The sequence below is a fragment of the Bombus vancouverensis genome, chromosome 13 (genome assembly GCF_051014615.1).
Source record: "Bombus vancouverensis nearcticus chromosome 13, iyBomVanc1_principal, whole genome shotgun sequence".
Lineage (NCBI taxonomy): Eukaryota > Metazoa > Arthropoda > Insecta > Hymenoptera > Apidae > Bombus > Bombus vancouverensis.
In genome coordinates this window covers 5,680,088-5,694,185 of record NC_134923.1, presented here as the reverse complement: position 1 = coordinate 5,694,185, position 14,098 = coordinate 5,680,088, and the positions used below count along the sequence as shown (strand labels likewise).

General features: G+C 35.9%; 1 protein-coding gene across 2 annotated transcripts in view; it reads right to left on the bottom strand.

Annotated features, from left to right (window-relative positions):
• Ror (tyrosine-protein kinase transmembrane receptor Ror) overlaps positions 1–14,098 on the bottom strand; it is a 353,434-nt gene that overhangs the window by 130,630 nt on the left and 208,706 nt on the right. The window lies entirely within an intron of this gene.

Genomic DNA, 14,098 nt, shown 5'->3' with positions numbered 1-14,098 from the left:
TTGAGCTTCAACAGTTGTCAAATTGATGCGCCAAGAATTTAGGTTTGTTTGTACTTACGAACGGACATGAGGGATTTATAGTATATTAATAATCCTTTCTAATACTTCCTTCTTCTTCACGTCTCCTATGTAGTGAATCCAAAAAAAAGACAAACCATTGCTTCATCCTAAAACACGTGTGAAAATCTAATAGCACAAACTTACTATATCCATGGTGGATCGAACTAAACTCCATTTCACCCTGATAAACACACCAATAGATCAAGATTTCAACAAATTATAGTGTTTCATCATTGCATCAAGGTGGAACGCAGAGGAATTTCAGGAGGAACAAATGGCGGTATGTCCAAGAACCATCCGCACTTTCAGCTACTTGAGCGCCACGTGAACGTCGAAACTTATCGGTTTCCAATGTCGTCGTTCACCAGCAATTGGAAAACTTTCCTCGTAATCCGTCAGATAAATCACACGTTCCTTATGCATCTACGTCGATCTATCCATTTCTCTCTCATTTTCTCTTTGAATACTTGAGGACTATGAGAATTCCTTCATAGACATCTATAGTTGCTCTTCTCCTTTCAGTGTCATCTTTGCCAGCTGTCTATTCAAACTCTCTGCATACCTTTTATTTCGAATGATGAGAAATAAAATGATTGAAAATGAGAAATAAATCCTTTAGTTACATACATTTTTGAACATTTAGATACATACATTTAGAATAAACTATTATCCGTTACATAATTATTCTTTCATTTTCTATTAATATTTCTCACAAAAATCTCATCAAAATATGATTACGTACATTCGGGACAAAAAGAAATGGAAAGATAGCGTCAGTACGTAGTATCGATAAATTCATCGAAATTTAATCAAACTAATTTAATTGTATTAATACTAATGTTACATACTTATCTTTCATTTATTATACATTCTTATCTATTCCCACTACCGTTCCACATATTTTTCTCATTCGCTGTATTTATACGATTTTATATTCTCGTATAAAAAATATGAATCCACGGAAACACCCATGCTCCAAAGACAAAGTATCAAAGCGAAGAACGAATAAAAACAAGTTTTATCTGAACAATCATTTGAATAAAAATTTCTTTCGATAACGTCCACTTCTATCTCTGTTCTCCTCTTTTGTCTCCTCTTACGATCCTCACGCATTCTTCCAGCAATGTCTGGCAGCGATCGCCGGACACTATCGGAACACTCGAAGCGTTTGAACCGTGTAGGATCGTCGGTGTCTCATGCATCGCCGGATCAAGGGGCCCCGGAGCAACTTTCGCTCCAGAAGTCGGAATTTACATCTGTTTTCACCGACGCGCTTCAGACAGACGAGCGAGCGCGCGGGTGAAATCGATAAAGGAAGAGGATCCACTTGACGCGTCAAGACGAAAGCCACCCTCCGCGGCGTGAAACGATCAAATCGGCGAAACCCTAACGCGCCCCTTTGCTTGCTAGCCCGTGACGGGACGCCACGATCCTCGTGTTGACGAGGAATACACCCCTGCGTCGATGCGTACGGGTATTCCGCCTAGAAGATACTGGGAGATGTTTCCGAGTTTAAGTCCTTGTCGGGTTAATAACCGAACTTGCTATTGGACCTTACGAAATGTATTGTATTTTATTTTGAGTTGGAGCAAAATTCTGGGACTTATATATAGGATATCCTTGTCTTGGATTGGAGATTACGGCTAAGGTTATCTGCGTGTGGGAATATTCAAGTTTTAGATTATTAACTTTATTTACTGTTCTTTTCATTCTTCCTTTACTGTCCAAAAATATTTACTTATTATTTTAAATAATGACAAACATAATATCAAATAGGAATAAAAAATATTCAAGTAATTTGTTGCAATTTCTATTCTTGTTCTCCGATATTTTTTACAAGAGGCCATCCTCAAGTTTTCCATTAATCGATGTTCGAATAATAGATAGTTCTGTTAATCGGTATTCTAATAATCGAGATCCTAATTACACAGCTATAATCGTTCCTGTTCTTAAAACTGCTTGAAGCTTTAAACAGTCCATAGTAAGAAATTCAGTTATTGACGATGAGAATGGTAAGTATATAATTTTGAAAGTGCTGTTTATTATAATTTTGCTATTTTTTTAAATATTTGAAATGATATTTGAGTTGATTATAAAAGCTTTTAACGAATATAGTTTTGTTTGTTTATTACATTAAACAAACGTTATAGGTGATGGATTTGAAACACATGACAAATTCGTACGTAAAGTTATTAAAAATATTCGTATATCAAAGTATAAAAGTACTTATGCGTTAAAATACCAAAACAAGATACTAAAATAATGCCGACTGTCAAACTACCGATGCATTACTAAAATAACTGAGTAGATATAGTAGTCTTCGCAAACTCTGGCCAACCAAGTTCCAAACTATCGCGCTTCTGATATAACGAAGCACAAAGTCCCTGTACAAGCGAATAACTATAACACCAACACCCATCTCTCCAAACAACCAAAACTAGGTCCTTCCTCTCAGACAATTTACTCGATTTACAAAACCTGTCTCACCTACTATCTGCATCCTAGAATCTGCCTGGGTCACTTGGAAAGTTTTCGGGATGAAATACAAATAGTAACAAATTCTTTGAAATTTCTAATTCATCAAATTAGACTCTCAAGTCACACACACGCACAGAGAGAGAGAGAGAGAGAGAGAGAGAGAAAGAGAGAGAGAGAGGAGAAACAAGCTAAATTACATTCTTAATATTTTATCGGGTCAAAAAGTGTCAAGATTTTTATTGCTTTAATTCATAATAATACATTTGAAGAATATAATTCCAAAGGTTTAGACCAAAATTCTTTAGGCTAAAATTCGACATATTTCCAAAGACACGTATAGGCTATAGAAGAACTCGTGCCGGGTACATCTGAGTATAAATTATAATTTTTTTTTACTTCAGGTCTTAAATGCTTCCTTCACGAAATTACTTGTTTTAAGCTGATGATTTAGAAGAAATTATTCAACCAATCGAGTTGTCCCTACACACATGACTAAACAATTGCAACGAACATATTTTAAACATTAATTTACTTTATTATGGAGATTCATCGTCCATATAATTTCGTAAATAACAAGAATATTTTTCGATTTTTGATTCTGCACAAAAATTGCAAGCACTAGAGTTCCTACCATTTTTCCAATTCCGACAGCTGTAGCAAATGCCTCAATAACGACATCTTTACATATTTTTAAGATAAAACATTTGTTTCGTACGTTCAAATGTTAAATATAAAGCCATAAAAGATTTCGAAGCAATTTGCTTCAGAAAAAGCTCGTCACAATTCGCCGTAAAGTATAATCGTACCTCTAGTCACAAAAAAAAAAAGAAGAAAAAAAGGAAACCATCAATTTGATCATTCCCATAGTAATTCAATAGAGTCGTAACGTCTTCCTTCCTTTTCCACCCCTTTCCGTAACGTCGAAACCTCTAATGCCGCTAATAGAATCCTCCGTCTCCCAAATCAATTAATTGAAATCCACCTCCATATTCTCACCCCCTGTTATTCGATCGCAGAATTTCGGCCATGAATCTCGCAGCGTCGCGTAAACGACGTCTGAGCACGCGAACGACTTTCGAGACGCGCCAGGCACGTGACTGTCAGCCGTAACTTTAAACGAGTCACTTTGTCCTCCCTCTGCCGCCTGTCGTCCAAGTTTCCACGACGACCGTGGCTGTTACGTATGCCAGCCGGTCCGGTATTTCGTTCGTAATTGCGTGCGCGCTTTCAAAGTCACATACAAACTCTCAACGGAGGGGTGGAGGGTGAAAATAGTCACATCTTCGCCTGCCGGAGAACGAAACCATTCAAACCTAACGCCATTTATGCAGCAGCACAACTGTTTTGCTCAAGCGACAAAAACGAAAAATTCAAAGTGTAATGTCTGTCTTAATGGTCTCTGTTTAACGAAATGTAAAATACGATACCATGACTGCGAATTTTTACACATTTTGTGGAAGATGCCAAAGTGCACTCAATGCATAGTGCAAGGATATATAGGATATCGAAAACAGAGTACACTATCATAATTATTTTGAATATTTGAAAATTATCTAAAATATAATCCAAAATTAACATGTTTACATTTAACGTTAGAAAATATCAGTAACGAAATGCAATTTGCAATATTATCTGCACTGTTTTAATGAATATGTATACCGATCTGTTGTTAGAATTGAAGCAAGAAGTTCAATACAAAAGTCAATGCAGTTTCTCAAACATGTGTCGAGATATTTGTTTCTTTAGTTTGATTTTTAATTTGAATACTCTGTAACTAAAATTCTGACGTACTATCGAAGGATTTTCATCGGCGAAAGGATATGAAACAGTCGAGGATTAATCCTTTGATTTTAGCGGTGGGTCTTGGTAACTAGTTCAACATCCTGGTCAAACCTTCCGATGACCTACTTTTGTTGGTCTTCCGAGTGGAATGTTAGGGAAGTTGATAGCGTACGTGGTGGGTAAAGAAATGGAATATTTGAAGTGGTAAAATGAAATATTGACTGCTCTGTTATATTATAGAAAATTTCTGATCTTTACCTCCTTTGAAACCAAAGTCTTTAAAATAAAAAAGATCTATGAAATTCATAAAAATTCCTTTCCTACAATTACTGAGAATACGTACGTGTTTTTGACGATATTAATATCACGTGTTTTTCTCAGAAGCTCGTTTAATAAAAATAAGAAATAGTTTAAAAACGATAAGGATCAGGACACAGAGAAATTCAACTGCTGGTTTAACGATAAAATTTTCTCGAAACTTGGACAAAATTTAAACGCGATTCAAGAAAAGAACTGGAAAAACTCTCGGTGAACGGGGGAGCAAAATAATCAGCCGCCTGTTTAGGTTGAGCCAGAGTCGCGGAGGGATTACAATTACGCGTGTGAAAGGGCGGACCGCGGAAAAGTTCTTGCGACGTCGACGAGGGTCAGTTTTAAAATTCATGTTGGCAACTTGAAACTCGGAAAGGAAACTCAGAAAGAAAAAGTTTTTCTTAACCTCGAAACGTTTGACGAAGAGGTTAGGGCTGTTCTCATGAAGAAGAACGGGCTTGGAGAAACTAATGAAAATAGAGGAAAATTAATATTGCATGGCGAGTTTGCTGAAACTGAAACAAACAGAAGGAGGGTAAAAGATTGTCGTCTGAAGATAGTAATACCGCAAAACTTTGAGAAATTTACGATTCATATAAAGAAGCATGTTACGGCCATGTTAAATCTCTTTTATTTCAAGGTTATTGCTCGACTACCTTTTGTGTTATATTATTTTGTTAGTGTTAATTATCGTGTACGTTGGATATCTGTAAATGTTGATATCTAATATAAACAAAATTAACATTTGGATTGTGGATATTTATGCAATTATAGGAAATCTAAGTGTATAAAAATGTGTAAAATATATACAATATGGAAAACATACAGAGTATACAAAGAGTATATACATTCATTATAATTTTTATACAGAGAATGAAACAAAATGTTTATGAAACAACAATTTTATTCCTTTTATTCCTTCAAATGAATATTTTCTAAACAAAATTTTGGTTACAATCTCTTACAACGATACAAGAAAGAAATTTGTTACTGTATCGATTTCAATTGAGAATGTAACTTGCACAATAAAATTAAATGTACTAAGATTTACAAAAATGATAAGACTTTTAAAGGGAGCTATTATACAACTAATTCCTCTTCTGTAACGTTACGACCAGGAAGAAAAACATGTCCAGTAGCAATTACAGGGGTACTTCTTAAAAAATTTATGGGATTAACGTGGCTGCATCTATTAGCAATAATTACGTGGAAAGCTAAATTACCTTCATTTTTCTCAACACGTTTTCGCACTCACGCCGCCTCTTAACCCTTTGCAACCCCTAGAAACTTGTTCCTAACAATTTACGACCATGCATTCTTCTTATTGGCTTGATTATTAGCACGAAATTCTAACTTTAAGAATCTTGAATATTCACAATTATATCATTGATCAATAAATATTGTTTCTCTGTTCTATGCAAGAATATTAATTCTTTTATTTCCACTACCAAAATTTTATACCTTCCATTGTTCACATTTTTGTTACTTACTTTGTTTAATATTTCAAGCTTTAAATTTCACGGTATTCGTAAATTTTAGAGGATTTTGCGCCATTGTAAATTTAGATATTTCGCATCGGTTAAATATATTCGAAAGGAGGCAATTCGAAAAATATAGTTTCGTGAAGCGATACATATTTAAAGCTTTCTTCATATTATTTTAATATCGTTCAGCATTCCTCAAACAGACATAAGTTTGTTAATTCTAGAAAATCGAAATTAGAATTCTGCACATATGTGTGAGTGAAAATCAGAAAAATATGTAATTCAAATCCTTTTACCAGGCTGTAATGATAAATGAATAATCATTTAATTATATTGTAGAAAAATTATATTTCTTCGGAAAGTAAAGACAAAAAAATTAATATTTCCAAAAGTTTATGATATCCTAGTTCAGTAAAGATAACAATCTGGCGGAGGGAAATTCAAACATAGTTTAATATCGGAACGTCAAATACCATGAATCCACTTTTTACCACCAAAGTATTTCAATAATACAAGAAATAACGGATTGTAAAATTCCAAATTCCAGACGTGATAAGAAGGGTAGCTAGGAGGAAAGCGAGCCAGACACTTTTCCTCGTTACTTTTTCGCAAAGTTTCCCAACAGTTCCGCGAAACTCCCTCCCTGGCGGGTAATAATATTTCATTCCGAGATATCGAGCTCCTTCTCGCTGTTCTATTCGCGGCCAGCCGGCGAGCAAGTGAAAAATCACTGACGATAATAAATTCCGTGAGCAGGCTGAGCATCGTTTCCGGTAAGACAGGGGTAACGCGCCGCGAACGTCGCCTCGCAATCGTCGTGGAGTGAATCGCTTTGCTGTCGTTCTTTTACGTAGAATTCCTACGATATATCGTTGTTCCTTGGAATACTTGAACATTGCAGCTGTCAGTGTAATAATGACGACTAATTCATAACTTTTCATAGAAATTTTATAAATTTACAACGCTGCTATTTCTAGCAATTTAAATGTTTTCTAGTAAAAACACTCGCCCATGTACACCGTAGATTTAAATTCGTATCACAAGCGAATCGAGGGAGATGATGATGGTCTATTATTGAAAATAAAATCGCAGTACGTCCTACGAGAATATCCATGAGAATATTTATAAGAAGAAATCGCGCACAAAGTGACCATAACTCAATCAACACGGACCGTTCTTTTTATTATTTCCTCGCCTGCTGGCCGAGATACACGCTATGTACATAAAACTTCCCCTTTTCTTGTGTAATCAGCCCTCCTTGCTCCTTTGTGAGCCATTAGACGTCTGTTAAGGGATGAGCCTTATGTGACGTATTACGACCCCGCAGGAGTTACACGTAGGGTGGGTTCCCTTCGTTAAAACTCAGTTAGGCGAAAGGGAAGGACGCAGCCTTTCGGGAATGAAATGTTTCTTTCTCGTCCTTTAATTACTCCTACAAGGATTCCCGCTTACTTTCGGCGATACCGTAAGCTTCTGCTTATTTTTCCTCATCCTCTTCTCTTTTTCCTTTTCTTTCACCCGTTACGTGATTTTTCTTGGACTTTCGTAACGCAAGCGAGAAATTCGTTCTCGTTGTCCTGGAGTTTGTAGGTGATTCTTTTCTGGGATTCCTTTTTGCAGTTGCGCTGCTTTAATATTGTTCGTTTTTGAAAATTGTTGGTAAATACTAAAAAAAAAAAAAAAAAAATTCTGTTCCTTTTTGAAGCAGAAGAAAATAAACGTTTTTTTTATAACCTTTATCAAAGTTTAATTTACAATATAATTTCCATTATTATTTTCTAACTTCTTCCTATTTTAATGGCAGCCTGTGTATTTCTCTGTGGTAAAAGGAATCTCATTCTTGAAAGCCAAAAATTCATTCAGTGCCTTTTTCGCATCTGCATCTTCATGAAACTTTCTTCTGTTGAAAAGGTTTTACAGAACCAGAAACAGATAGTCGTAAGATACGAAATCTGAAAAATACGGTGGCTGACATGGAATTTCTCAACCAATCTCTGTTATTTCTTCTTCGCTGGTAAAGTGACGCGTGATCTCGGTTGTTATGTTGTTTTTAAACTTCTATATTTGAATTCTTCAGTTATCGACAATACCTTTAAAAGCTATTCTTTTCTCCTGATTGTAGCATTTTCATAATATAAACGGATAGAAATTTTAGTCACACCTAATGCATCTCCTTATTGTTGCAACAAATTATACAAATGTAGGATCGATGTATCCAATGTTCCAATTACGATATAAAGAATGTCTTATCTGATAGAACTTCCTCTTCGAAAATCACATCTAACATTTATTATATTACAAACCAGAAATACAACGTATAATTTTATTCTAATATTTTACAAAAAAAAAAAGAAGAAAAAGAAGAAAAATACATCACCGAAAAAGAGAACAGAAAAACGTTATTGTATAATTATGTTCCTTTTACTTTATCAAACTTACAACCTTAACAATACCATCGTACTATCGCAAGCAACGAAGATATTCACGTGTTCCCTTTTATTCCCTTACACGTACACAACCGTATACATAGAAAACGGGTGCACATAGATTCTACCTATTACATGGAACGGGCTTAGATCCGCTTAGAAAGCTCTTTGTCGTTGGAAACGTAAGGCCTGACAGAAAGAAAGAACCTTTTCCAAGAGTTCGAGGAGCATTGAGGACTACGGCCAAGGACTCTCGTCCACCCCCTTTAATCTCTCTCTTCTCTTTTACGGTGTATCGAGTGATCTGTGTCCTCGGGGGATCTTCCACGCCGCTTAAATTCTCTGATACCGTTGCGTGGTTGATCTTGCCAGCGCGGAGATGGTAATAAAATTCAGAAAATTCTGTTGGAAGTATAGCTTTTTAACACGCACTGTGGAAAGGAACAAAGATCTTTTTAATCTGGAAGTCTATTTTAATCGTATCTTCACAAACAGATGTACAGTATTTTAGATTTATTTTTCTTCTATCAGTCTTTGATTTACAATAAACGAATTTTCTATAAAGGAAAAGAAGAAAATAGGAAGAAATAATTTGTTGATTTTTTAAGCCTTCTTTGAATTTCCAAAAATCGACTCGTCAGTTGTACGCTTTTCTATGTAACAACGAGATTACAACAAGGAAATAAAATATAGCAAAGCTTCACTATTAGTTATTCGAAAGCGATTTCTTCATAAATTCGATATTTAATCAAATTCTCACAATATCCTAAGAAATATTAAACGAAGGTAAAACTTTAAAAGCAAAAAGTACCACATGGAGAGCTGACCAGAAAAATATTTACCATCTATGTACTTTATACTCAGTTTTTCGTACACAATTTTTCTTTATACATTTTATTTTATTTCGAATTATTTTCTCCTGTACTAACGTGTATTATAATTTTGAAGAAAATATACTAAATACCTAGCATGGTCGAATACTTTGTAACCAATTAAAAATATACAAATATCAAAAATGAAATCAGTCACTAAAATATTCTTACCTAAATACCCATTAAAAATTCACTGACTCATCGTGTACTATCATTTAACGAGATTCATTCACTTTTTGCGTTAACATTTTTTTCTAGTGCATCCAGGAAAGAGACGACAGTGGTGGTGCCATTTTTATTCTCACTGGCACGAGTTTCATTGGCTTTCTCGACGCCGTAAATATTACATGTAACACTCGACTTGCTTTACGCTTCTATGAATTCTACACGAGACGGCAATTCCGAGTTCCTGAAATTCCTGGGTCCATAACTCGGTGATCTTATTCGCACACGCCGGGAGATGACACAAGAAGGACGATAAAGACGGAAACAATTTTCATTCCTGTTGCATACGTCTTTCCGCCCGTGTTTCCCGTGCGCAATGTATTCCTTCTTTTTCTTTGCGAGTGTTGACCATTTTTTCGTTGTGGATTCTATCTACGATTAAATATTTTATAAGTAAAAAATGAATGGAAGTCTCTGGTAGCAGCTGTTTCGCAGAAGATTCGTACCGTGCACAGATTTAAGAAACTATAAATTTCTTAAGAGAATCTACTCTAACTATCACTTCCTCAAGCTATTTTATTTTTCAAAAAAAAAAAAAGAAATAATAATTTCAATAGTTGCATATGGAAAGATCACCTATTGCTCGTGAAATTCTCAAAGTTTCAATTCAATATCAAAAAAGTTGGTAAATATTTTTTCTTCGTAAAATAACTAATAATTACGTTTCTGTCGTAAAATGTATTTCTATTAAAATTGCAATTAATATCGCGATAATTTCCAATCTGTGGCTTCCAGTTAAATGTTTATCTTCGAGTCGAGTGATCGAAGGAATATGAAACAATGTTTAATTTGTAATATTGCATCGGTCCCTTGTACCGACGACATCGTTCTGAAATTGACGTTGCTTTAACAGGCTCGCAGTCAAAAGAACTGATGTTTATTTCATCGAGCTCGGATCGTGCAATGTTGAGAACTTTCGCAAGTTCCGCGAACTCAAACGAGCCCTTGTTCGACTGGAGTGTTAAATCGATCTCCGTCAACGTGGACGGTTGTGTTCGACTTCGGGAACGCGTACGTGCGACCAGACAGCTTGCGTAACGTTGAAAATGTAAATTTAGAGAACGATGGTACGTCCATTTTAACCAAACAGTGCTTTCTCGTTGTATTACGTTTTCTTCGTCCTTCGTACGCCACTCTTAGGAAAATTTTAGGAAATTTTGAATTAAAGGCTGATCAAGCTTCGTTCAAATTTTTAGCTTGACAAATTTTTCAACGAAGATCTTTACTAAGATAACGCCGAATACTGAACTGTCTCTTTTGGTTTCATCAATCTCGCGCAACGCGTAAATTCCAGGCTTTTAACTCGTACTGTATATCACTCACAATATATCATAAAATACTCGCGTCACTTTGCCAATAAAATCCAACTTCCGCTTTCGAAGTACTCGAACTCGTAGCAAAATCCCCATTCGCTTGGAACTTTTCGAAACAGTCTGGAAACTACTCGAACAACACTCGAAACCTTCGCGAAGCCTTCGAGCAAGCTATCAGAAAGTAAGGCACGTTGTTACGTCAGCAAAAATTCGATGTTAATCCCAGCGGATGTCCCGTAATCAAAGCGATTCCCGATTGCAGTGAAAACGATCGATATGAACATCGAAGACCGATGCAAAAAAACGAGCATCGAAGAACACCTGACTCCGTGCAATTTCATCGATCCTCGAGCGTTCAATGGATCTCCTTCGATCCTTGGGCTGAACAGATCGCAAGGCACGTTGGCCACGCCTGCCAACCTAAATCGATCTACCTCGAACGATGTAATGTCAGGTAATCACGGTGCCTCGTAATGACCGTGATAACGAGCCACTTCCCGTCCGAAAAGGTGATCGTCCCTCTGGTAATTGAACGTTGTGCAGGGGAAAGGACATGAACAGGAATCGTTGCGTGCCCCTAAACCGCCTGGAAATTGATTAGGAGACACTCTTTTCGACGTGTTACGAGAGATCGAGTAGAAGACCTGTTAGCGATGTCCCGCTAAAAATAAATTATTAGTCCTTCTTTCTTTTCTTTTTTTTGATAATGTACAGTGGTTAATAAAAGATGATATTTAACATTTATTTAATATCTTTTGACATATATTCTGATACTACGAGGTACTATGTACTATGAGGATCTTTCAATGTAAAAAATTAACATTTTTGTAATAATATTGAAGTTTTAAGTAAAACAGCTGTATCTTCTCGTCTTCTGAAATGGGCTGATTTGTAATTGAATAAGACAAAATCTTCAGAAGCTTCGTGAGAAATCGTTAAAAGAAGTTGTTTTATCAAAAGAAATTCTACCAGTTCGTCTTAATAGAGTAAGTTCAAGGGGGATTTTACTTGAAATTGTTTCAAGACCGCGAGGGACACGATTGTTTACGACTATCGCAAAATAAATTGCAGCCAACAAGCTTCGACCCTTGATAAATTGCAGCGTATAACAAGGGAAAAATTACCACGATACCTACGGCATTTTTTTTTCCTCTAATAATAGGTCACCAGAGCATCTAGGGTCTACAAGCTCTGATATTCTACTTATTTGATTGCGGAGATATAACGAAGTGTATCGATCAACTATAACTCGAAATGGGTATTTCTCTAGCTTTTTAATGCTTTTGCTATATCATAAGGTAACAGAAAAGGTTTGCTGTCAAGTGTAAATATCAACCTTAAATGAAGCGTTATTCGTCATTTTACAGCTTTCTACAAGATTTAAAAAAACGTATTACAGCGTTATTAAAAAATTCGTTACTGATTATTTTCTGCAGATCATTTTTACAGACTTCCACATAAATATTTCGGCAAAATCGTCTTTCCCTTTCTCTTCGAAATCTCCTATTTTCCATTTCACTCGATCAGACTTCAGTAACTAAATTTACACACCAGTGATTCACTACCTCTCGATTTACTTTCATTACGGACGGCGAACATCGCGGCATCTTGGAATTTCCAACGAAAGAAGGACGTCTGCAGCGAGGACGTGTAATTCCTTGGATCGAAAAATCCTCGTAATCGTAGCTCCTAAAAATGTTCATCTCCATTCGCGCGGTTTTATCGGAGATAGAGAAAGCGAACGAATAGCACGGACGGACGGACAAGTAAAAATTTACAGCGGCGCGCGGACGTGTCCCGGTCGATCGTGAAAGAACAATCGAGTCACGCGTCGAAGGATCCGAGGCGGAAAGAAAGAGGAGAACGATTGCCTTCTCGAGGCGTTCGAACGAGTGGCCATGGGAAGGGGTTGGTTTTCAAAAGGACGTTTGTACGTGACGCCGGCGAAGGATTCGCAATATTCCTTTCTCCCCGTTTCACCCCTTCGATCTCTATCACCCTTACTACCCGCCTTATTTATTTCTCCCTGTGCTGTCTCTGTCTCTAATTAACTAGCCTCCTTCGTCTATCTGTCCATTCGAATCTCTCTGTTCCAGGATACTTAAGTACGTACTTATATTTTATTTTAGCTGTTCAGTTTTCTCTTTATTTGTGTTTTCATGTTTAATTAACATTTATTTTACTTTTATACCAGAAATAAAATTTCTTTCGTGCAAAGCGCGAAAAATCAAATTATCATAGAACAAAATGGAATTTTACAATAATATTGAATTTCTAATCGAATATTATTTGTCAGTGGATATGAATTTATAAATAATGTTAAATGGATGTTAAATGGAACGATATACTCGTGTGTGGACATTTACGTTCTATTGAATTATTTTGGTCTAATCTGAAAATAATGAAATTTGGTAGCGTTATACGAGATAGCTTGGAGTAATTGAGATTTACGAATTTCATTATTTCATTTAATAAGTTATTGTTTGCCTATGACAAAATCTCTGTTTGTGAGATGAGGTATAAGTGTTGTCCGTGATAATTGTAGCTGTTGGTTGCAGATGTCGCTGATGGGGTACTGCTATTTTTCTTCCATTTTTTATGAAAGAAGAAGAAAAGTCGGACTCCGGTTGCCGGGATTCGAAACCCAGGTCCCGAAACGTTCGTAACCTAAGGTGCTAACCACTGCGCTGCCGTCGTCCGACACTAGTTAGTGTCGAGTGGTGGTATTTTGCTATCGAGTGCCGCCACAGAGAGAAGAAATTTTACTTGATGGAAACATTAGAAGACATAATGTTTATAGATATATTTGGCCTGGTGAAAGGAGACTTGCAATAAGAATTCCTCTCTCAGTTATGAAAGCTATTAATAAAACATAGTAAATGTGAATATGTTTTAATATCCAATGTATCTAAATTTCATTAGTTATTGATTTTCTGTACCTCTAAAAAATAAAGTATTTCAAAATGCAGGAAAAAGGTGTCTGAAGAAAAGATGTCTCATATAAACGTGAAAAAGAAATGAGAAGAGTAACAGTGTTAAACAATTATAATTGAACAGCAAGCGTCAACGTCTAAAAATAATTCACAGATATTTGGCCCAGCAAAGTATCTAAATACGTAATTAACAATAAAATTCTACTTTTTAGT